Here is a 24,844-nt window from a genome sequence, read left to right on the forward strand (position 1 = left end):
AAATGCCACAGAATACACTGAGATGTTTACACAATCTCTGTACAGCCATATTGATAGCTGTACAGAATGAGCTATGCCCACTCATATTAAGAATAAGACAACCTCAAAAGAGAAGCAACCCTGGTGGAATCACACTATCAGTTATACAACTAAAGAAAAAAAAAATATTGGCCAAGCGTAGGATGAAGAAAGCCATACATACTAAAAGCCCACTGACCAATCTAAACAGGCAACTAAAAAGTTTAATTTATATTTCAAAGACTAAATTTGACAAAAAATAGCTTCTCAGGCAAAGGACAACCACAAAGCTTTCTACAGCTATGTCTATAACCTCAGAGGAAATGCACAACAATGCACAGAACTTATTGTAAATGGCATCAGCCACAGTGAACTAGAGGCCATTACCAACCTTTTAGCTGACAGATTCAGCTCAAATTTCTCCCCCATTCCCCCTGATAGTCCAAAGGAAATACCACATAACACAATCCCCGCAACCATTACTAAAGAACAGATCATTAATGCAGTTTCCATGGCCAAGAACACTGCATCAATGGGCGCCAAATAACATCCCAAAATGTTTAATAAATAGCATGAAATGTGACTTCTCTGGTCCACTTGAATCACTTTTCAACTGGATCCTTCAGTTTGGTTTTGTACCCAAGGAATGGAAGATGGCTACAGTCATTCCCCTACTCAAAGGAGGTCCAATCACTGATCCAAGTAATTACAGGCCCATATGTCTTATCAGTCTCATATGTAAGGCCATGGAAAGACTCATCATGGTCATGATAAATGACAACATAGGTAACTTGCAAATGCTGGACCCATCACAGTTCAGCTTTGTTAAAGGAAGCTCATGCCTATTAAATCTGGTGGATTTTTTGAGAGAGTCACCAAAGCATTGGATGAAGATAAGACTGTGCAAACAGCTTGAACTGACCTGACCAAGGCTTTTGATATAATATCCCACTCAGGCATTATAGACAGGCTCACTAATTTAGGTATAAACTCTTTTATCTCCTGCAGGATAACCAACTGGCTCACTTGATGGGACACATGAGGCCAAAATAGGTGACGCCACCTTCACCAAGAGGCCAGTCACTAGCAGAGTCCCCCAGGTCCCTGTATTGGGCCTGCTCCTTTTTGATATCTATTTCTCTGAAACGGAAGCACATGCTGAAGGTTTACAGCTAAGTTTACAGTTGATTGCAAGTTGGGGGACTATCATCAACTCCCCTGCAGATACTAGCATTCTTCACAAAAGTCTATGTCTGACCAATAAATGATGCCAAAGCCATAGTCTTAAACTCAATGCTAAGAAATGCATAATTGTACCCTTTGGGAAGTCAACAATCATGGCTAATTACCATGTTGATAATGCACCCCTAAAAGTTGACCTAGTGGTTAAGGATCTGGGTACACATGTAGACAGTAGCTTTACCTTTGACTACCACCTGGCCACAGTGGTGAGAATATCCATTTATGTTGTTCAACTTATATGTAAGAGCATGGTATCTAGGTCCAAAGAGCTCATTATCCCACTGTACTCCACCCTTATCAAACCAGTCATAGAGTAGAATGCATCCTTTGGTATGTACCTGACCAGGCATATGCAGCAAATAGAGCGACCTCAAAGTTTCCTTACAAAAAGAATACAAGGTGTAACAAACCCGCCTTATGCAGAGCACCTTGAAGCCCTTTCCCTCTACTCAGTCTCCTATGGATTGCTGAGGAGTGATCTATGTCTGGTTTACAAAGTACCAGCAAACCCCATACTTATGAATTTCCTACATATTTGTAAGTCAAAAGTACCAGAAATACAAGGTCTAGGTACCTGTGTTTTGTCTGTGATTTAAACAGAATATGCTGGAGAGACAGATATGTGTCCCAGAGACTCCCCCTCTTGTGGAATAGGCTTCCCATCCATGTGAAGCTGAGTTTGTGTATTACCCAGTTTAAGCACAACCTAGACCAGTGGATGGGGAATAGGAAATTTCCACTAGGCCTGGCACCCATATCCCTTATAGACAGAGGTAGCTTATAAACATATGACCCTCAATGTCTTATTTAGATGCAGGACATTATTCTTTTGGGAAAACTTAGCTAGACTTAGAAAGTCCACCCCCACCCCCGGGGGCACTAGCCTAGTACCAGTCTATGAATTTATGAATCTATGAGTAAATCTTCATATACTTCTTTAAAAGCTGATGCAGCTGTTTTCTGCTACCATTAAATCAAACAGTATATATTCTTTAGTGACATAATCAAATTGCCTGCTGTTTTCATCTATAAACATTAATGTCTTATTATCTAACAAGCTCATGTAAGAAAACCATCATTTACCTCTAAGTATGATAGCACATCTTATTGTTCCACTGCTTTCTTCTGATAAACCATTGTACTTCCTCCCTACAAAACCTGTAAATGTTCTTAATGGCTGCTTCTTCCCTAATCTCTGCAACCTTCAAACATATTTGAGAATAACTGGAAAAATATACAACATGATAACTTGAAGCCAAATGTACATTCATTACATGAGCATTTAAAGTAGCAGCTCTTGTATTCTCATGTAAATTTAAGGAGTCCTTAGCCTCAAAAATAATTGGAGTAGGGTACCCATATTTATATTGCATTTATTCCTCTGCAAATTTTAATGATTAGCATTGTTGCATGCTTCATCATCCTTAATAAAAAAGTTAAAAATGCTCAGACTCCCCATTCAGTAATGTTGTAGAAAGGTATTTGAGCCTCAGCCATGATGTCTGGAAGGGATGTCAAAAAATTACATTTAAGAATATGAATTAATTTCAGTCTTCCACATAGGCATATGGGGGTTTCATTTACCATAAGTGTTCAAAAAATTCAATTAAATGGTACATTCTGAATGTTTTAACATGCAGGAATTTCTTATTCAGAAGGATAGCATAGCTTCCACACCTGTAACTTTTCTTCTTAATGGCTGGTTCTTTCCTAACCTCTGCAGCTTTCAGAGTAGAATGTCCTTGAATGGTAGCATCTGGTAGCACGTAGGTGATGTTAGAGTGAAATATTAAGTAGGTGTAGATAAAAATAGATGAAGGGATAATGGATATATTGGAACACAGGATGTGCATCACATCAGTATAAACATATATGTTTGTATGTGTGTGTGCTATTATCTCAAAGATTTATTGAATTTATTCAGTGTGTCATTATTTCACTTAAAATTGCTTACAATAAGACAGATTGACTTAATTTATTTCAAATCTGATTACAATATGCATATTATTGTGTCATGTTTGCCTATTAGAACTCCTACCATACCTAATTTTTCTGATTAGGTAGGGCAAAAGTCAAAAATTCCCTCTTCTATGAACTCCACATTAGTCTCAAATATGTCTTGTTACTATTTATTTTTCAAATATGTGGTAAAAGTTGACAATTATACAAATAGGAACCCCATGTAAATCTCAAATTCCTCTGCTACAAATAACTGTTCCAACTACTGTCAGCCTACAAGAAAAAGAGTTCTAGTTATATTACTATCAGTTTGCTACTAAGTACCAGTTTTCAGGCAGTGATGAAACCACAGTAAACCCTTACATCATCTGTTGCCCAGGCAATAATGAAACCAGTCAGCCCTTACACAATCTGTTGCCAGGCAATGATGAAACCACAGTCAGCCCTTACACAATCTGTTGCCAGGCAATGATGAAACCACAGTCAGCCCTTACACAATCTGTTGCCAGGCAATGATGAAACCACAGTCAGCCCTTACACAATCTGTTGCCAGGCAATGATGAAACCACAGTCAGCCCTTACACAATCTGTTGCCAGGCAATGATGAAACCACAGTCATGCCAGGCTATTAGAAGAAGAAACTCTGAGGCAGTGCACAAACTGCCTCATGGTTACTGATAACCGTTTATTTCTGCCTTTCACTGATTCTACATGTGAGTGGTATAAATATCTGCTAAATATGGAGGCTAGTGTCTTATCAAAATGTATTGTTAGCATCCACCAAGTTGTCAGTACATACAGTCACCCCACATGATATTAACCCCCCCCACCAAAAAAAAGCCCTGTTATACCAAGGTGCTTAATAAATCTCTTCCCAAGCCATTCCTTCCAGTGGAGATCTGGAAGTTTATACTGTAACTTCAAATGGGTGGAGCCTATGTTTATATTATAGAATTAAATGATGTCCTAACATTTCAAACAAATATTCATATTTCTGGAATCATAGTGGCTTCTAAAGAAGTGTAAATTGCAAACTCTTCAGCACAAACTGTTTTTATGGTGATAGTAGTCTTTATGTTTTAGGTCTTAAACTGGATTTTATAAGTCATAGCAAATTCAGTAACAATTAAGTTTGTCATATTTTGTAAACAACTTACAATATTTTAGCAACTACTCCAGTCGCACACATACTGTCAGTGACGTTTTGTTCACCCATTCTGAGGTTTCATATGAGGCTAAGCAGTTTTGTCTTTGCTAATTGGGTTTCAAGATATTTAGAAACACATGAAATTTATTATGACAGTATAAATAAATAAATATATGATTAACAATTAATTTTCTTTGAAGCTTTAATATGAGATTGTTTAATAATTTGTATGTAGTATAGTTTTGAAATTATTAATGCAAATATGAACAACCAATATTTGATGCCTGAAGGAGTCAGTAGAATATAACTGTAGACATACCTAGAGGGGCCACTTGGCTGTAATGAGTTAAAGGCATTTGAGACACAAATCTGATACACAATTATGTGCAATTACAATACTATCCATTGCAAAGATTATTAAGAAGCATTAGCAAGCTTATACCCCAAGTTTTAAGATATCTCTAGCCAGCACTTTCACATGGTAAAGTCCTATTCATAGGTGATTCCACAATGAGACACATAGGTGTACCACTCAGAATCACCAAGGGAAAGGTGACAATGTGCTGTGCCAGAATATGACAAGCTACTAGGTTACACGAGCCCTTTAACACCAGGTGCACATGTGACATTGTCATTGTCCCTGTTGGTGAAAATGACTTGAGACATACTTTGTTGCATTATATGAAGACAAATATAACAGAGGTCGCAGAGTATGTGTTCAAGTGTGTTATGCAGTCGATCTTGTGTGGCATTCTGCATTCAATGAGAATGGTACTATAATACAAACAGACATAATTAATTTTAATAACTGAGTGTTTGGTGTCATTACAAGGTGGGCTGAAATTAGGTGGTTGGTAGTTCTAACTGCTTCGCACAAGTGGCCAGTACTTGTCCTCTCAGGACTTTTTTTTATTAGCAAAATATTCCTCCACCCATTATGTGCCTTGTTCAGGCAATATCAGTCTATTCTGGATAATTCAAAAGTAATACTTCTCAGTGCTAGAAGCCTCAATAGGAAACTTTCTTATCTAGAAGCCTACCTGCTTCTTAAATATTGACAACTGCATCATCACTGAAACATGGATCAAGTACACTAATAACCCACCCTCCCTACCTGGATTCAATGCCTTTCCTTAAGAGTAGTATACACTTTCCTTAAAAAAGAGCAAAACCAAAAAAGGAAAGACTAGCTGTGTAGGAATGTTTGCTCTTGATATAAGAATAAGAATTATTAAAACAGATTGTTGTCAAAACTTCTTATGTAATCCATGTCAGATATCACTTTGCAAATAGTGAAGTAGTCTCACTGGATTCTGTAAACCACTGCTCAGTAGATATGATAGCACTATTAGTAGGCATGATTCATTTCATAGGTAGCAAGTGGCATACATCCTCACTAGTACCATTGGCTTAAGGTTGGAGTGTAAGTCAGTACTGCCAATAAAGGATAGAGGTGACCTCCAATAGTGGAAGCCTTACCTTGCAGGATAAACAGATAAAAATATGCATTTATTATGCAAAAAAATACATAACTATATAAGTCAGCATGATTTGCAAAGTACTTTCTCAATAAACAGGATAGCAGGTAAACTTCAATCTAGTCAGGTAAAAATATAATTAGTGCTTTATTTGTGCCCCATCTGTATAGAATTCACACTTACGTGAAGTGTAATATACAATCTGGAAATACCTTCATTAAATTTGATTAGCCGGTTGAGTCTTATTTTGCAAATTCCAGTGCAGATTGAGAGAAGCCCAGAAATGAAATTCATGCCTGAATAAGAAAAGATAAGATTCCATAGAAGTCAACATTGCAAGGATGGTATGCCTGCCCAATATGTTTGTAGATGGACCTTAAAAAATCTTTTTTATGAACAATTATTCCTTACTGTTCTGTTTTTCAATGGGAAGGATGTAGTAATTGTAAATAAAAGAATAAATAAATATATATAAATTCATATACTAGCTTCATGCATGAGAAGAGGTTCAGTAACATTAGTGAGACTCATGGAAAAGAAAAGCAATAGACTTTTCAAAGATTGCGTTATTTTATAAGTGGATGGAACGATCAGAAGAGGGCACATGTAGAAAAAGAGTGACCTAAGGATAACCGTGGAGAAGAGAGGCAAGATAGTAAATCCATAGCAGGAAATAATGGAGTCCCAATAACTTGAGATAGTAATAAGAAAAGGAGCAACACATAACTGGATTTAAATGGAAGTATTCCATAGTCTGACCATGTAAGGTTTCTATGGATAATCTGATAGGAGGTGAGTCTAGTGCGCTGGTAGGATTCAAGGACTAAATTAGTTTCACTGTTACCAATATGAAGAAAAGCTGGATCTGGTTGCTGGCACAGTAGGTTCCAGCAAGTTATAGCCAATGCATAAGTGAACAAGAGATACTAAACATAGGACATCAGGAAGCAAGAAGATCAGTGGGAAATGATTGGTCAAGAAAAGGTAGATAAAATTAATACAATCAATACCTGTTATTATAAAGAGGTAACATTTTCAGTTAAAGAATGGCAAGAGGAGTTAGTGAGCATGTTGAAGCAGGGCAGAAAGAGTAGAGATGATGAGGAAACGGAGTCTGAGGTTGCAGTGTATTTTTTAAATGAGAAGGTATGAGGGTATCAGTACAATGGTAGAAACAGATTGCATACTAACTCAGATTGCATCAAGCAGCAAAGACAGTGAGAAAAATTAAGAAAAGGCAGAAGCTGAAAGACACAAATGCAATAAGGGATATTCTTTATATTTTTAAATGTATTTATTTGTATATATTTGTTTACCAGGGTAGAGTACACAAGCAGTAATCCCCAACAGGGTGTATGATACTGTGTAAATAATGCCGCACCCATGGCAGGGCATTATTTATGCAGTAACACACAAACCCTGGAGGGCATTATTGTGCTTGGAGAATGGACTGCCTGTAAAATTGTGTTTTACTTATTTATTTTATTACTATTTTATATATATTTTTTTGATGTAAAATAGTTCCTCTGCCTAATGTTTCAGACTTGCGGTAGTATATGTAAATGGTATTGGAGAAAACATTTTCCATCCAAAATGTAACAGTTTTTTAAAAAATTCCAGATATTTACTTTATTTGTGTCCTTTACTCCTAAAATGTGCAGTTTGTTGCCAGTCATTGGGATTGAAGTCACTAAATAATGACATGCATTTGAGTTTCAGACTTTATTTCCTTCGGAAAATTCATTCTTACACAAAGGCTGTTATTAAAGCAACTTTGTGATTTTATATCTGTTTCTATTTTTTGAACCTTTGCCCCCCCCCTCTTTATTTTAGGCTTTATCCAGATTTTTTGAGCTATGAGGTCAATAGGTATGCAAACCTCTTTACTGCTGCTGCCAGTCATACCTCTCGAACTCTTAGAACAAGAAATCTGGACAAAGCCATAAATAAAAGGGGGACAAATGTCTAAAAATAGGGACAACTTTTAAATATTGCTCTTACAAACTTAGATGATAGAATAACATGTTTTGCATTAGGATAAAGTTCCTGAAGGGTATGATGTCTGAAACTTAAATGTCTTTATTTTCTAACCAGTGTTTAATGATTTGCTACTAATTTGCCAGAAAAAACACAATTTGATGAAAAATGGACCAAAATTATGAGTTAAAAATGTGGACATTCTGTGAAAATCTGTACAGCTGAGAGGTATGCTGCTAACGGTAGATTGTTCTCACTCTCTCTGTCTCAAACTTGTGCTTCAGAAAACGCATGCTAAGACAAATCCGATTATTCAAGTAACTTTATGATTTTATAACAGTAATATTTAAAATATGTTCCTATTTTGAGTCTCTATCCCCTGTTTATTTTTGGCTTTATCCAGATATCTTGATCTAAGAGGCTGAACTACTGCTACTGCCAATGCTTGCTCGATCGTTCTCACTCTTCATACACACACACACACACACACACACACACACACACACACACACACACACACACACACACACACACATACACACACACACACACACTTTGCCTTTCATGCGTGCAAGCATGTATACACTCACACACACAGACAGCAACATAAACACACATACCTTTCTCTGTTTCATTTATTTCTTAAACTTGCTAATCAGCAAAAGCGCTGCTTAACAATTATAAAATAATAGCTCGATCGATCTTGCTCTCACTGCCATGCATATACACACTCTCTCACACCGACATAAACAGACACACACTTTTTATTTTTCAATTTTCTTCTTTTTTGTATTTTACACTCAGTAAACAGTAAAAGCACTGCTTATGATCATAAAATAATGGCGGCCATTAAGTTACTTTCAGTCCAAGCTCCACAGCAGCTTAATATAGTACAGAAAAGAGTAAAATCCCAAGAAGGGAAGACATCCCTTATCACTATCAGCAAGAAACTATGTTCCCTTATAAAATCATCCAAGGCTAGCTTCGAAAGAAAAAATTGTCATGGATTCCAAAGATTCTTTAGCTATGTCAAGAATCTAAGTGGCAATTCTCAAATCTGCTCGGAGTTTGTGCAGAACGGCACAAAATACACTGAACCAACCAATATAGCCAACATCCTGGCAGACAGGTTCAGTGCAAACCTCACCCCCCCTCTCACCCACAAAAGGGCCCATAACTATACCAGAAGAATGTAGTGCCCCTGAAATCACAGACACTCAGGTTAAAACAGCCCTCTCCAAAGCCAAAAACACAACATCAATGGGACCGGATGGTGTCTCAGGCTGCGTCCTACATGAGCTGAAAGATGAACTAACCCCTCACCTAAATACACTGTTTAAACTCAGCCTCTCCACAAACTATATGCCCACAGAGTGGCACACAGCAATGATTATTCTGCTCCACAAAGGTGGAGCCACAACAGACCCTGGGAACTATCACCTTATAAGTCTGACTAGCTTGGTCTGCAAAGCTATGGAGTGCATCATCATGGATCTCATTAACAGAGACACTGGGAACCTACAAACATTGGACCCTACCCAGTTCGGCTTTGTTAAGGGCAAATCATGCCTCCTAAACCTGGTGGACTTCTTTGAGATAGTTACCAAGGCTATAGACGAGGGAAAGGTGGTCCACACAGTCTACCTAGACCTCGTAAAGGCCTTTGACACCATTCCCCAATCAGGTATAATAGACAAACTCACCAGCCTGAACATAAACCCCTACATCATGAGATGGGTTGCCAACTGGCTCACAGACAGAACCCACATGATAAGAGTTGCGGGAGCTAGGTCTGACTCTAAACCAGTTACAAGTGGCGTTTCCCAGGGCTCAGTCCTAAGACCCCTCCTGTTCGGCATATACTTCTCAGAGGTACAAGCAAGCACAGGAAGAGTTTGGCTGACTAAGTTCACAGACGACTGCAAACTAAGGGCTATAATTGACTCTCCGGTTGACAGACATCCGCCAAAACGGTCTCACTGAGACAGATACCTGGTGTCAAAACCATGGCCTCAAGCTAAATGACAAAAAGTGCATAGTCATCCCCTTTGGAAAAAACAAAGTACCCACAAACTATCACATAAGTGGTAGCACCCTAAATACAGAAGATGTAATAAGGGATCTAGGGACCCAAGTAGATAGTAACCTCTCCTTTGATAATCACATTGCCAAAGTGATTAGAAAATCCTTCTATGTAGCCCAACTAATCACAAAAGGGTTTGCATCCAGATCGAAAGAGGTCATTGGGCCCCTCTACACATCACTCATCAGACCCATCATAGAGTATAATGCCCCATTTGGGATGTACCTTACAAGACACCTGCAACAACTGGAAGACCACAGAAGTACCTCACCAAGAGTATCACTGACCTCAAGCAGATGCCCCATGCAGCTCGACTGAAGAAACTCCAGCTGTACTGGGTTGCATACCGCCTACTCAGAGGTGATCTCTGCCTGAAATACAACGCCATGTCCAACTCAGAATTGATGGACATGCTCCACCTAAAGAAAACCATATCCCCTTGAGCCACATACTCCAGGGATCTAAACCTCACCACAACAATAAATAGGACATGCTGGAGGGATAGATTCCTGTCCCAGAGACTTCCCATGCTCTGGAACAAGATGCCAATCTTCATTAGGCAGAGCTTCTCGCTAACCTTCTTCAAGAGAAACCTTGACGAGTGGATGGGAAACAGAAAGTTTACCCCAGGGATCACTTCAATGGCACTGCTGGACAGAAGCACAGGGAACTAATCTAAGGGGGCAGCGAAAGCCAACACATTCCAGTTAGGCTTATAAATGCTTTTGGGCAGCTAGCCTAGTACCTACCTATGAACCTATGAACCTATGAATCAGTGGACTTGTTTTTCAGTGGATATTACCTGTAGATTAACTCGCTGCTAGAGAAAGTTTGTTTTCCAATCAGTGTGTCAATCACTAATGATCAGCACTGACCAATTTCAGGCTCAGCCCAGTTGAAATACAAAGCATTTCACAAACAAAAATACAGAAATGTAAGCATTAACAGAGCAGTTCAGTCTAACTATATCATATATATTCTATTGAAGATGCACAGTGCAATGTACAGTCATGCAGACTGTAATGTACAATATATGCATTAGTTTCTAAAGTAGGTCAATCTTCAGAGAATCTTATGAAAGGAGGTAGGTTAAGTGATATGGCCTGTGTTGAAGCAGGAGCATTTGGCTTAGATGAAGAAGTGTTTTTTGAGTTGCATTCTGAATTTGGAATAAATGCTGATATTCTTAATGTCCTTTGACAGAGCTTGCCAAAGAGTAGGTGCCTGAGAGGAGAAAACGTGCAGTGTTGTGGAGTTTGGTGTGGCTTGTGAGTAGTGGCTAAGGTTGCATGAGGAGTTTTTTGTGAAGTCTAGCTGCAAGGGGAGTAAATGTGTAGAGCTGGATCCTAAAAGTAGGTTAGATATTTGTTTTATGTGTAGCTATTTGGCTTTCTCTAGAATGATACAGTGGTACACACAGAGAAATAAGTTAGTAATGAATCAGCAGATTCTGTTAGAGATAGTCTGGAGTGTGGCAATGTTTTTCTTGGAGGCAGATGTATAAATTAGGAGCCCATATTCAAGTTAAGAAAGGACAACTCTTTTGCCAATGGCTTATCTGGCTGCTTTGGTATAGAGAGCGGGAGATCCTTTTGTTCCAGAAGAGGAAGGAGTTTATTTTGGCTCTCACTTTGTCTATTTGGAAATTGATGTTTAGTGACTGTTCAAGCCATAGTCCTAGGTATTTGAAGATGGAGGTTGTCTTTATGGAATGGTTGTGTAGGTCAAAGATAGTTAAAGACTCAGGTGCTTGTTAAATTGTCTGTTGAGTTCAAAAAAGCATAGTTTTGGTCATGGTGGGGCTGAGAGGTAGTTTATGGTTTATGAGGCATTGGTGGAGCTTATTTAATTCTGACTGGAGTTGGCACTGAATGTTGGTGTTGAGAGTGACCTGATTGGTAAATGTCCATGTCAGCAGCATACAGGATAACTGGGAGATGGGGGAGGTCACAAGAAATCTTGCTAATGAATAAAGTCACTAAAAGGAGGAGATAACAAGCTGAGATGACAGGCCCGTTGGGGACAGTGAAGGAATCCGATATATATTATAAAGAAGTGAATGAGGAGTGAAATAAAAAGGAAATAGAACGGATGGAAGATATTCTGAGCATACTGTGACAGCCAAAAGATTTGAAGATCAAATAAATATGCTTCTAGAGGAGATTCTGAGTAGGTAAGCCAAGTAAGTGACTGAGATTGCAATGTTAAAGAAGGAAACGTATCCAGGGAATTCTTCCTTTAATTTCTGCACTGCTGTTCTTTTTAAGGCTTTGGATCATTAGTCTAATAAATTGCTTAACAATTTCTATCCCTTTATAGCACAATAACATATTTCGGGATCTGAATTCCATACCACTCAATCAAAAGAATATCATCTGTGTTTTGGAGCAATCATGGTTCAAATGTCCGTAGCACTCAGGTGAAGTTGATAAAAGGCAGATAAAGATACGTTATGGACCAGAGAGGGCTCTGGCAAAGAGCTGACCTTAATGTCAGTAGAAAAACAGAGCTGTAGGCATGTGTTAGTGTAAAAGATGAAGCTAAAATTGCTATAGGAAGCTATCCTAGGTGAACACAAACTGTTGTCAGTATTTTTGGGATTATTCATTATCCAAATATGAGAAAAAACATATGCTTGCACCATGGATTGCAAAATACAGTAGGTTTAAGTATGAATAAATAAGCTTGTAGTGGTAGGTTCAAGACCCAATTGATGTCTCACCTTTTTGTATTTAGAAATAAGTCCAGTACACCAGCTGCACCTGCAGAAATATATAAACCACTTAAGCAGAAGTTAGTCTGTATAATGTGATATATCTCAATGATCCCTCAATTAAAAGCATGTATAAAATGGTTTTGGGGGAACAAAGAAGAAATTTGGAGGACCTCAGGGGGAGACATGAAGGGGAACTTTATCATTCCCTAACAGAGTTCCAGGGAGAGGGATTCAGACTTGGACCTCAGGCACTAGATTACTCTTGATATGCAACTTTATGATTATAAAACTGGTATATAGATGGGATTTAATCCCAGAGCAGGCATAAGCAGGGCTGGATACAGCATGAGTATCCCTATTCAACTGCTTAGGGGCCTATGCTACCTGGGGGGTGAAAAAGTCTAAAAAGAAATTAAAATATCCTTCTGATCAAGTTTTCCCCATCCAGTCCACAGACCTCCTTTAAATTACTACTCTAATGTAGTTAACTTTTCTCCCCTCAACTTGAACAAGTTTCAGGGAAAGTTACTCACGAATGCCTTTTGGCTTCCTCGTTTTGGAGTAAGTTGATGGGGGCATTTTCCATTTCTATTTACTTTATTTGTCTTGAGTTTTCACAATCAATTTTTTTTACTGAGTCTTTTCTTTAATATTTGGTGAAGGAGACCCATCTTACTTAGTTCACATTTGTCTCCTCTCTATAGCCTCCTCCCCACCTTACTCTGTTGGTTAATTTGACTTGTTACCCACCATCTACATGGCAATGGCTAGGCTCTGTCAGGCACCATGTTTGTAATTAATCAGTATATAATGTATCTCTTCTGATGCTACAGTTGAAGACTGACAAAAATAGGAGTGTGGTAAAAAAATGCCAACAGCCAGCACAGAGTCAGAAAACAACTGTAGTGCTATATGTCATCCTGTGGATTTGGCAGAGCATGGATGGACCAGCTGCTCTAAACATTTTAAAATCAAAATTGACCTTGACCAGGAGACAGGACCTTGTTGTTGTTGGGGACTGAAGTGGACAGAGTTGCAGCACACAAGCTGAAGTTGCAGTTGCAGTCTGTCCACAGTCCTACCACACTGTAGTCTCGATCACTCTAGTGAGCGAACAGTTGACAGGCAGTCTTAATGTGTAGTGTAGCACTGTGTAGGTGGCAGGGTTCAGGAATGGGACAAAATATAAATAATAGCTTGTACTGTGGGCCTAGTAACTTAGATGCTGCATCTGCTAGCTAATGTAAACTCTTTTTTTTTTAATTTCCCTCTTTAGCAGCCGAAAGCAGTATTGACAAGCACGGCAGTCAAGTTTGTCAGTATTGTTAGCCTCTCAGTTAAGACGCAGGAGTTAAAAGGTTGAGAGCTATGCACAGAGGATTTCAGTCAGGCAATAAATAATGCTGGATTAGAGTTTCATACAACTCATTCATGGTTCTGAAAATGTTCCTGCTGATTTTGCCTCATTTCAGCTCTATTCCTCATATTTTTTTAATTATCAGGTCATAGGTTTCGACCATCCATGCAAGCTCCAAAATGTGGAACAAATAGGCAAGATGTGGAACACAGCTTCTCATGATGTGTAACAAATGAACAAACTGTGGAACACTTAGTAATAACTTGCTAACAACTTAATTTAGGAAGCTCACAGGATGGTTAGAGTGTTACTTTTTCATACATTTGGTGATTGGTTTTGTCCAGTGGGCAAATTGTTCTTTTTCATGGATAACCCTGGAGCACTGTTTGGTTAAGTAACTTAGAGTTACATCATAAGCATATGAAGGTGGAAGGAATCAAACCATATACCCTTTGCGCAGGAGACAGTTCTTTACAGCTCAGGGCTTAAGTCCTCTGTGCTAATTGCCAAGCATTTGTTTGTATAAAAATGAAAATACCTGATTAGAATTAAGATAATCTACCTACATTCCTTTACTTGTAACTAGAGCAGGAGTCATTAATGTGGCAGATCTGGTTGGATGCTTGCCACTATCCAGATATTAATGACTACTGCTCTATAGAGTGCCTTTTGAGACTCAAGAACCTGAATAAATAACTTTGTGAAATATAGTTTATGTAATTTAACAATAATGAGCACTACAAGTAAAGGAATGTAGGTGGATTATCTTAATTCTAATCAGGTATTTTCATTTTTGGGGGGTCTTTAGTAGACCTTTGCAGACTAGGAATGTATTTAACTGTTTACAGCCCTTTTAGGGTCAATAATCATAATTGTTTATTTTAATTAATGTTTAAGGTTATAAATGTTTAAATATGTGGTTTTTACTGTGTTTTTTTCTGTGTTTCTTACTTTGTTTTATATTTTATTGTAAACTGCATATGTCACTTTGTTTTGATGGCTTATTTCATTTTATGATGTAAAGTGAAAGGACACATAATTATTATTTGGCACTTATTATCTAATTAAGTTAGGAGGAGGGGGGTGTATTTAAGAAGAACATGAGTTGCAGTTAATTATCTGAAGAAGTCTACTTATTATACTAGACGAAAAGTGCTTAATTTTACTTATCAGTGTTGTTTTATTCTGGATACGTCTAATAAAGAGCTGAAGAGCCACGAAGTTTTCTGTTCCTGTCTTGGTTTTTGTCTTACTGCAGTTTGTTGTGCCGTTAGTGTATTTTCTACAGTGTAAGAGAAGTACTTTGCTTTATATGGAGAGGAAGATGATTTCAAAGAAGTGATATTATCTGTGATACATATCTATCCCTTCGACATGTTTTGTTTATGTTGCAAAAGAGATTTAGACCTCTTGAGCAAGTGTTCATGACACCACTGGACTTGCAAATGTGCAATGATTTTGACAGGATAGGGTCTGTTGAAACTCTGTATACAAGAAAGAAATCACCCCTCCATAGCAGCATGTATGACACCAACAAGAGGGACAAGCATTTGAGATAGTCTGTATAGTTTAAATGTTCTGAGCCCTTTTTTTTCTCAGTAAGAAAGCATTGTGGACACTGGCATTGTGTCAAATGCTTGGTCAGGTACATACCAAAGGTGGCATTCTACTACAGCCTTATGAGTGTTTAATAAGCTGAAATGATCACATCCCTGGTGCTGGATGCCATGCCCTTAGTAATAACCTGTGGAATGAAAAATTAGTTTCTCACAAAATAGTGGATTCATGATGATAAAAGAATAGTTCATTATCCACATAGGTTACCAGGTCCCAAACTACTGGGTCAGTTTTCAGGGGTGTGTTGTCAATGTGATAGTTGTTAGGGATTCCTTATTTGCCTAACTATACTATTGCACATTTATTGGCATTCAATTTTAGCACATGGTTTACACCAGCTACTGCTTTGGGAAAGGTTCACATGGAAGATGTTGGTACCCCAGGGAGATTATAATGGCACCAAGTATACAACCACATGATGCTTAGTCAGCCATAAACTCCTAACAATAGTTTTGATCTCTAAGAAGTAAATGTCAAAGAAGAGTGGCATGAGGACTAAACCATGGGATACACCACTTATGACAGGTCTTTTGGAGGAGGTATAACAGCATAATTTACTGGGTACAATTTGTATACCAACCAATTTGCTATCCTATGAGTTACACAGGAATTAATATTTAGGTGGGATAGTTTTTCAGTGGTACCTAAGGGTGGGATAATGTTGCACATCCTTACAAAGTCTAGATATTTGTGGGCACTGATTTGTCCTCATTCATTCCTTCAATAACCTTCCCAAAGAAGTCAACCAGCTTAAGTAGGTAGGATCTGCCATTAACATATCCAAACTGGCTTGAGTTAAGAGTTTGTAATTTACGTGTGTCCTTTACCTATTAATTCCATAATGATAATTTCTATATCCTTACAGATAAGGATAGTTAGACTTACGCTCATAGATGAATTCTAGGCTAACTTCTCTGAAGGGTTATTTTAAGCCTAGCCAATAACCCGAGGTCAGAACCAAATCTGTACCTTGTTTTCATGAGGGTGAAGACCTTAACTATTATACCAAACCCATCTTATGGATAAGTACTGCATTAAGCTGCCCTTGTGGGATATATTTAAGCTAGTCAATTTCCCTCAAATGTGAGAATCAAACCTTATACCTTTTACGCATGAGGTAAAAATCTTAACCATTATGCCAACCTCCTTTTTACGCATATGAGCTTATAATTTTCTGGGTCTGTTGATGGATCACCTTTGTGCAAGAGGATAACAGTCGATGTCCTCCATTCATCTAGCATAAAGCCTGTTTAGGGGCTAACTTTGAATACTCTCTGTAAGGAGTCTGAAAGATATTGTTTCAGGCTGGCCTGTAAGCAGTCCAGTATGTTATTTGATCCCATAGATGCAGTCTTTTTGGCCTTGGATAGTGCCTTGAGAAATTGTTCTTGGGAGATTGAGAGGGGTGTAGATGCGGGCTTGAGATCTAGGAATGTAAGAGAGAGGATGGGGGGGTGAAGTTAGAGCTAAATGTATCTGCTAGTAGATTGACTATGTCCTTTGGGATTGAGAATGTGATATAATTTACTGTTTGCTCTACACAGTTTCTATGATTTCTAAAATAGTTAAGGAAGGTTTTGTGCTTCCCCTTTGCCTGCATGGCAGTTTTTTAACATCTGGCTTTGGATGATTTGATTAGTGTCTGGAGTTCCCTGTTAAGTTCAGCAAGATTTTTTCTTGGAATCTTAAGAGTTACATTTATTTTTATGTGCAATGATATTTTCCCCTTTTATTATACAGCCTATTTATATTTGGGTTTCACCATAGGGGTTTATTTTTGAAACTGAACATTGTATTTTCTTTAGAGGGGGACAAATACATCTATTCACATGTGGATAGACTTTGGCAGTAAAGGATTCCACATAAGCAGTGGGGGTCATTAACATGGAAGGGATGTTGTATTTAACTTGGTTGTCAGTCGGTTTCAGAAGATTAGTCCTGGCATCATTTCTGAATACTGAGGTACTAGGGGATGCTTTTGGCTTCAGTATTAAGGTAAATGTGACTGATTTGTAGTCTGCTGTAACCAGAGAAGGAGTTACAATTGGTAGGGGGCAGAATTGTCCAATACTAGTGAGGAACAAGTCCAGAATTTTATCACTCCTAATTGTGGTGCAGACTAAATGGTCCAGAGAGTTTGGATTGATGAAAACCAAAAATCTCTGGGCATACATGTTAGAGAATATATATATATATGTTTCCAGTTAATGGAAGGGTAGTTGAAGTCCCTTAGGAGAATGGGGTTTGTCATATGGACTCCATATTAGTTAGGAAGAAGTTATGTGCTGTTGAAGCATACAGGGGTCTTATAGTTAGCCATGAGTCTGAAAGGAGAGAGAGGAAATCAGCAGAAAAAAGGAAAGTAGAATTACTGGAACTGAATTCATCCTCAAGTCTTGCTGAGTTTCTTCATGTATTGGACCCAGTTTTCACAGAATCTCACCAAGGCAACTCTAATGCATAGACTATTTTATATATCATGGAGATTAGTAGATTAAAAAATACAAAGGACAGCTGGGTGCACAAGTTCCAGGATGAAAAAGTGCCCAATCTAAGTGTACACACTGGTTCTTGGATTGAAAAAAAGTGAGTGTAGAATCCACAGAACATAGAAACATTCCTACAAAAGGATAAGGCTAAGCTCTAGGAGAGGATTCCCCCCTGTTGTACAAGGAGCAAGTAGACCACAAATGAACACAAAAACTGACAAGCCAAGAAAGAGCCATAAATGGGATTCAAAATGGCCGCCATCCTATAAGCAGTGTTCTCACAGAGCTCTGTCACTCACCTACAATTCACCAGCTAACTTTAAAGATTGAAAGCCTTTACAAAGTAAAATAAGACTACAGAGATATCAAGAATTCTTACCTACGCTGGTTACCAACCTTTCAGTGGAAAAGGGAGCCTCTGCTGGGAAGGATTGTACCTGATTTATCTGACTCTTCGGTGCTGGTCTGGGTACATGTGCTCTAGGCCTCGGAGGCCTACTACTACTCCTGTGAAGAAAGAGGGCACTGATTTTTATGCAGAACCATGTCAAAAGAACTAGACCAAATGGACACTCAAACCACCAAAGCAAAATATTCAACTATAGCATCCCCAGAAAAAGAGATGACCACGAAGAGGCCCAGGACAGCTAAACAGCAAGAGTCTTGCAAGACACCACCAATAACATTGAAAGAGAAATCTGACTTAAATTACATGGAGGAACTTAAGTCTGCCCTGCAACCCATTCAGTCAGCAATTCAAGATCTCTCTCTGCAGCTTAAATCCTTCAAGTGTCTCCATAGACAGAATTTTAACCAGAATGGATAAAACTGAAGCAAGGGTACTTGAAAATGAAATTAAAATTGATCAAATACAAAAAGAGCAAAATAATAATGACACAAATATAAAGAATATTCAACAAAAGTTAATAGACCTCGAAGCCAGATCTAGACGCAACAACCTCATCATCAGAGGCATCCCAGAACAGTTTTCACAATTGGACTTACTAGAGTGCATTTCTGAAATTTTCTCTACATTTCTAGATAAAGAATCCTTCCCAGACAAATTAATTATAGAACGTGCACACAGAGCCTTAAGACCAGCTTTTGACAGACGTACTCCGAGACCAGTATATGTAAAGATATTAAATTACCAGCATGTATTCAAGTTAATAAGTGCAGCAAAATCAAAAAATACATAGAATGGAAGGGCAACAAAATTTACCTATCTCCGGATTTACCAATCTCAATCAAACAGGAAAGACAAAAACTGGCCCCTTTCTGCGCTTATCTGATCAAAAAGCAGATAAGATTTCAAATGAGGTATCCTAATACCCTCATTTTTACTCACCAGGGTGCCCAGTTAACAGCACAGAACTACAATGAAGCGGTTGTTGTTTTCAAAAAAGCATTTAAGGAATGTCCGGACAATCCTGTCCAAAAGTTGTAACTTTGCCCCCAGAAGTGCGAATGTTTGTGTCATAATATGCATCTAACTGCTTTATTTTTGCCTTTAAAAACATAGAATTACCTTGTGGATTTTTCTTTCTTTTTTTTTTGGTTCACCTTGGGTTTCATAGCCCTTGTGAATGTACTTTGACTGACTTTTTTCTGTAGGCTCGTCGCCATATTCCACTGTGCCATTTATGGTTCTTTGACCTCAAGATCTCCCTGTCAACTTCGCGCATAGCACATCAGCGATGTTATGGCTTAGGGTTTCTTCAATCTACGGGAGATACAGTCTTCGTTTGCTCACAAGCGGTTCTATTTAGTTCTGGTACTGGCCACAGGGAAATTAAGCCGACGACAAGTCTCCTGCGATATTTTCCAACAAGCGGAGGCTGTAAGTGTGCATTCTATGAAGGTGAGTGCAGCTTTTCTTCAGCAAGCACTCTATATGCACCTTTCCCCCTGATCTTTAAACCGGAGCGCTGCGAGTGTGCAGCAAGGACGTTCCCTTTCTAGTCGAGCTGCAGGATCTTGCCAGATATATTTTTTACTCCCAAGCGACGCTCTACAAGTTCAAACATGAAGGTTTATTTATACTTCTCTTTTTTTTTTTAGACATAACTAACAAAGTATGTGGTTCCCTGAGCAATTGCAGAAGCTTGGGTTTTTTTTATTGGTTTAGTGTACAGAGAACTCATCTGTCATAAGTATTTTGCTATAATCCTTGTTTAAAAAATGCCCAATTTTATAGGCTAATGTTAGAGCTATTGTCATCAAGGCAGAGATTGTTTAAAGAGATATTAAAGCAACGTTGTTATTGTTCACCACTGTTAACATTTATTTTAAACTAGATTTTTCTTTCGTATACCTTGAGAAACGACCCCAAGTTAGCTATTGCAACAACTGTTTGTTAGTCAAACATGTCAGATTTAGAATTGTACCTGGATTGCTGATTGTAAATAACTGAGACAGAGCAGTGAACAAACTAAGGGGTTCTTTTGCTGACAAGATAATGGAAATCAGATCTTTTAAGTTACAGAGGTTTATCTAGACCTTTTGGGTTAGGCATGGTACATGCTCTCTAGATTAAAGAGAGCACTGGAGGGTCTCATTGGCGCTGTTCTTGTCTACATGAAAAGCATGATTTAATCTAATAAGTATAACATTCAGATGCATTAAAAATGCTATGGGGATAATATACAAGTGCTACATGGGTCTAATTGCCTAGTTTTAATTTATAATTGAATGTGTGATTACCCTATGAAGTACCTTGATGCGACTAACCACCAGGGTCAGCTGCTACCCTCCTCACTGCAGAGTTTATTAACTGCTCTTATAAGTACTCGGGGTTGTAGATTTGATTGTTGTTTCTGCTTGATAAAGCTAAGGTTATGGTTCTGATAGGGACTAATTTTACAGTATGCACTGGCGTTTTAAAGTACTTGTCTTTTTCTTCAGTGATAATGGAATCCTGCTGTACGGCTGTATATTACTTAATTAATATACAAGAAGTATGATTTCGTATGAGCCTACTGTTTTCGAAGAATTTCAGGCATTTCAGTTTATTCACTCAATAGTGCCTGTAACTTGTTATTTGGTTACTTATTGCTGTCTATGGCTTGTTTCATGTGTAAATAAGCGAACAAGGTGATGACTAATTCCAAGGCACCGAATATGAACTCAGCCTTACAGCGCGTGCAGGATATCCAGGGTAATAGAAACATAGGTTACTAGTGTTATGAAGAAATGGGAATCGGCGGATTAAGTACTGAGGGGTTTCTCCATATGAGTTTGCCGCCAGGGTTCACCTCTCCTAGGGCGGGAACTCTATATTTGTGTACTTGTAATAAACATTGACCGCCTTCTCAACACCACTTACAATGTTTTTTTGAAGTAAAGCAAAACCCTACCTAAGTTTTTTGTGAGGTTTTACTTCACCTTACTGATAATTGATTCTACTCTAAACAAACGCATGCTACCTAGGTTTATTATAGATGAAAGCTTTAGATTATTGTATAAGGCTATTTAATCTAAGTGTTACTATGTAAATAATAGCCTGTTGCCTGTTCATATCTACATGTTATTACCATTTCTCTTGGCAGAGCTTTGTGTTTGTTATTGCACTGCTTGGATTAGCTATGCATCTTGGGTCATAGTGTGTTAGGCAGGACTTTCTGGGAACAAAGTTTTTCACTTATTGGATGCATCATTTTAACCTCCCAGACCCTTCCGGGCTTAGGGGTTGGTGGGTAGGCACCGGGATCAAGCGGGAAGGATATATACTACTTGCCCTAAGTTTACAACTCAGTCTTACGTCATCACTTAACATTGTCCATACTCCCCATTTCATCTCGGATCTTTTGAATCTACTTGGCTAGTTTAGAAAATGTGGAACTTAGAATCTTGGAACATTAAGGGGTTACAATCACCTAAAAAAAAACACTGCCCATGCACCTAATTCTGAAATCTACCGCCAATATCACTTTCCTTCAGGAGACACACCTTCTCAATCAGCAATGGAACCCTGAAAAATTGAGACCTTGGATTAAAGGGATTATTTCCTCAGAAGGTACTACGAATAGAGCTGGGGTGGCCATTATTATTAAAAATAGCTTTGGCCCTTTTATTGTAAAGGAGGGCTCAGATAATGAGGGTAGATGGCGCTATTTTACCACAAACCACCCCTTATTAGATAAACCTATTCTCCTTCTGAATATTTATGCCCCCTGCACTTCTCAACAGATCTTCCTTATGAAGTTATTTAACTTCCTCTCCTTATTTCCCAATCATTACTATATTGTGGAACTCTGTAACTGGAACTCTGTACAGGATCCCAAAACAGATAGATCGAATCACAGGGCTCGCTGTAACACCTCAACTCATAAAGACATAAGCAAACTGAAAGAAGAGTTTAATCTGTTTGACCCAAACATTTTTCTAGACCCTGCTCAGAAAAGGGGTAATTACACCTTTTTTTCTAATTGTGCCAAAAGTTGGTCCAGAATAGTCTTTTTTCTTATTTCCAAGGCATTTTACACCATGAATATTTCCTATGCTCAATCTCCTAGAAATTTATCTGACCATTCCAAGATTTCCATGGGTATCCACCAACGAAATAGGGGCTTAACAGATCATATTGACATTTGCTGGCGGCTGAACCCCAACCTCCTGGAGAAAGAGGAGATTACCTCTCAAATTGACGAGTACCTGGATCACTTTCTTGATTCCAGGAAATCCTTCCAATCTCCTTTAGACTGTGAATGGGCCGCGGTTAAATCAACGATCAGGGGCTTCTTGTTAAATAAAGCCTCATACTATAAAAAACTTCGGAACAAAAAAGAAAGGGGCCTTACCATTCAACTTAATAAAGTAGAAATGGAGTCGCAAGTGAAACACACTCCCCTATTGGAAGAACGTATGTTACAACTTCAAAAAGATTTAATATCCCTACACGCTGAGAACTTGAGCTTTCATGAAATCAAGTCAATGGCCTTTTATGCAGACGTAACACATTCTCCCTCCAGATTCTTGGCCAGGGCGATCAACCTCACCAAATCCTCTACTTTTATACCTGAAATTCACTACCAGGGAAAGGAATTCCAGCAACCTAACGAGATTATTGATACTTTTGAAAGCATTTTCAAACAAACCTGCGGGCCCACAGATAACTTTGTTAACGAATCAGAATTACAATCCTTTCTCAAGAATCTTAATTTCCCCAAACTAACCGAGAATCAGCAGGAGCTTCTAGAAAAGGAAATAACTACACAAGAAATCCTCGCAGCTATTAACAATCTGAAGCCTAACAAATCCACTGGCCCAGACGGATTTACAGCTGAATTTTATAAAACATTTAACACGAAAGTTTCCAAAATATTGAACTTATTGTTTAGCCATATTATCGCCAATGGCTTTAAAGATATCCATTTAAATGCCTCCAGAATGATTTTCATTCTAAAACATAATGCAGACCCTAAAATCCGGGGGAACTACAGACCCATATCGCTAATAAATCTGGACATGAAAATTCTGGCCATGGTCCTAGCTAACAGGCTGAAAGCTGTTATTTCACATATCATCTCCTCTGAGCAATCTGGCTTTATACCGGGTAGACAAACTAACGATCAAACTTTGTTACTGGAAGCCATGATTCATCATTCTAATGTGGCCAAACACCCCATGTACGCCCTAGCGGTGGATGCATCCAAGGCATTTGACCGTTTGAGTACGAACTTCTTATTTGCCATCCTACCCTTCTTTAACATTCCAATCTCATTCATAGACAAAATAAAAACCCTGTACTCAACAGCATACACTACTATTCATATCAATAAACACTCTTCCAATAGAATCAACATGGTTAACGGGGTCAGACAGGGATACCCCCTTTCTCCTCTCTTATTTAATTTTTATATGGAACCTTTATTTATGCTCATCAAACAAGCCACTTTCGTCCATCCACCTAGTATTTATAACTTAAAGATTCCCCTATCGGCTTATGCGGATGACCTTAATATATACTTCACACTTCCTAACTCGGACCCAAAAAAGATTTTATCTGCAATTCATACTTTTTCCAACTTAGCAAATTACAAACTTAATAATGAAAAATCATTAATATTCCCCTTAAACATACACGCTAGACTACCTAACATAACTTTAAATTCAGAGATCAAATCGAAAGAACAGCTTCATTATTTAGGTATTCAATTCTCCCAAGGTAACCATAAGCACTTTCAGGACAATGTGGTTAGGTACTGGTCAAAGATTCAAAATGATATCAATAGATGGCCTATGCTTAAGATCCCTTTCCTAGCCAGAACCACAGTGATTAAGATGAACATTTTTCCGAGACTCTTATATCTGTTTCATTCAACCACAAGTATCTTACATAACAATTTCTTTAAAAAAATTATATCTTTTATCTCTAAGTTCGTGTGGGCCCCCAAATCGGTCAGGATTAGCTACGCAAAACTCATCTATCCTAAAGAACAGGGCGGTCTAGGTCTACCCGACTTTAAAACTTACTATGAGATAATTAACGCCAGTAGAGTCTTAAAGATAGCGTTCTATCACAAAGACAAAAATTTGTGGGCCCCGTCATGGGTGATTCTGGGTAATAACTATATCAAATCACTAAAATTTAGTCCTATCGTGCTCCCTTTTCTGGATGAAGCAAATATAGGCAGACTGAAACTTACTAAAGGCCTATTATATAGCATAAAATCTCTTCAGGCCCTACTCAAATCTTTAAAGCTACTTCATTCCTTTATAATTTTACAGCCAATTCACCTCAACCCCAACCTTCAACTAAG

The sequence above is a fragment of the Protopterus annectens genome, chromosome 6.part0, assembly GCF_019279795.1.
Source record: "Protopterus annectens isolate FY-2018-M chromosome 6.part0, PAN1.0, whole genome shotgun sequence".
NCBI classification, from domain to species: Eukaryota; Metazoa; Chordata; order Ceratodontiformes; family Protopteridae; genus Protopterus; species Protopterus annectens.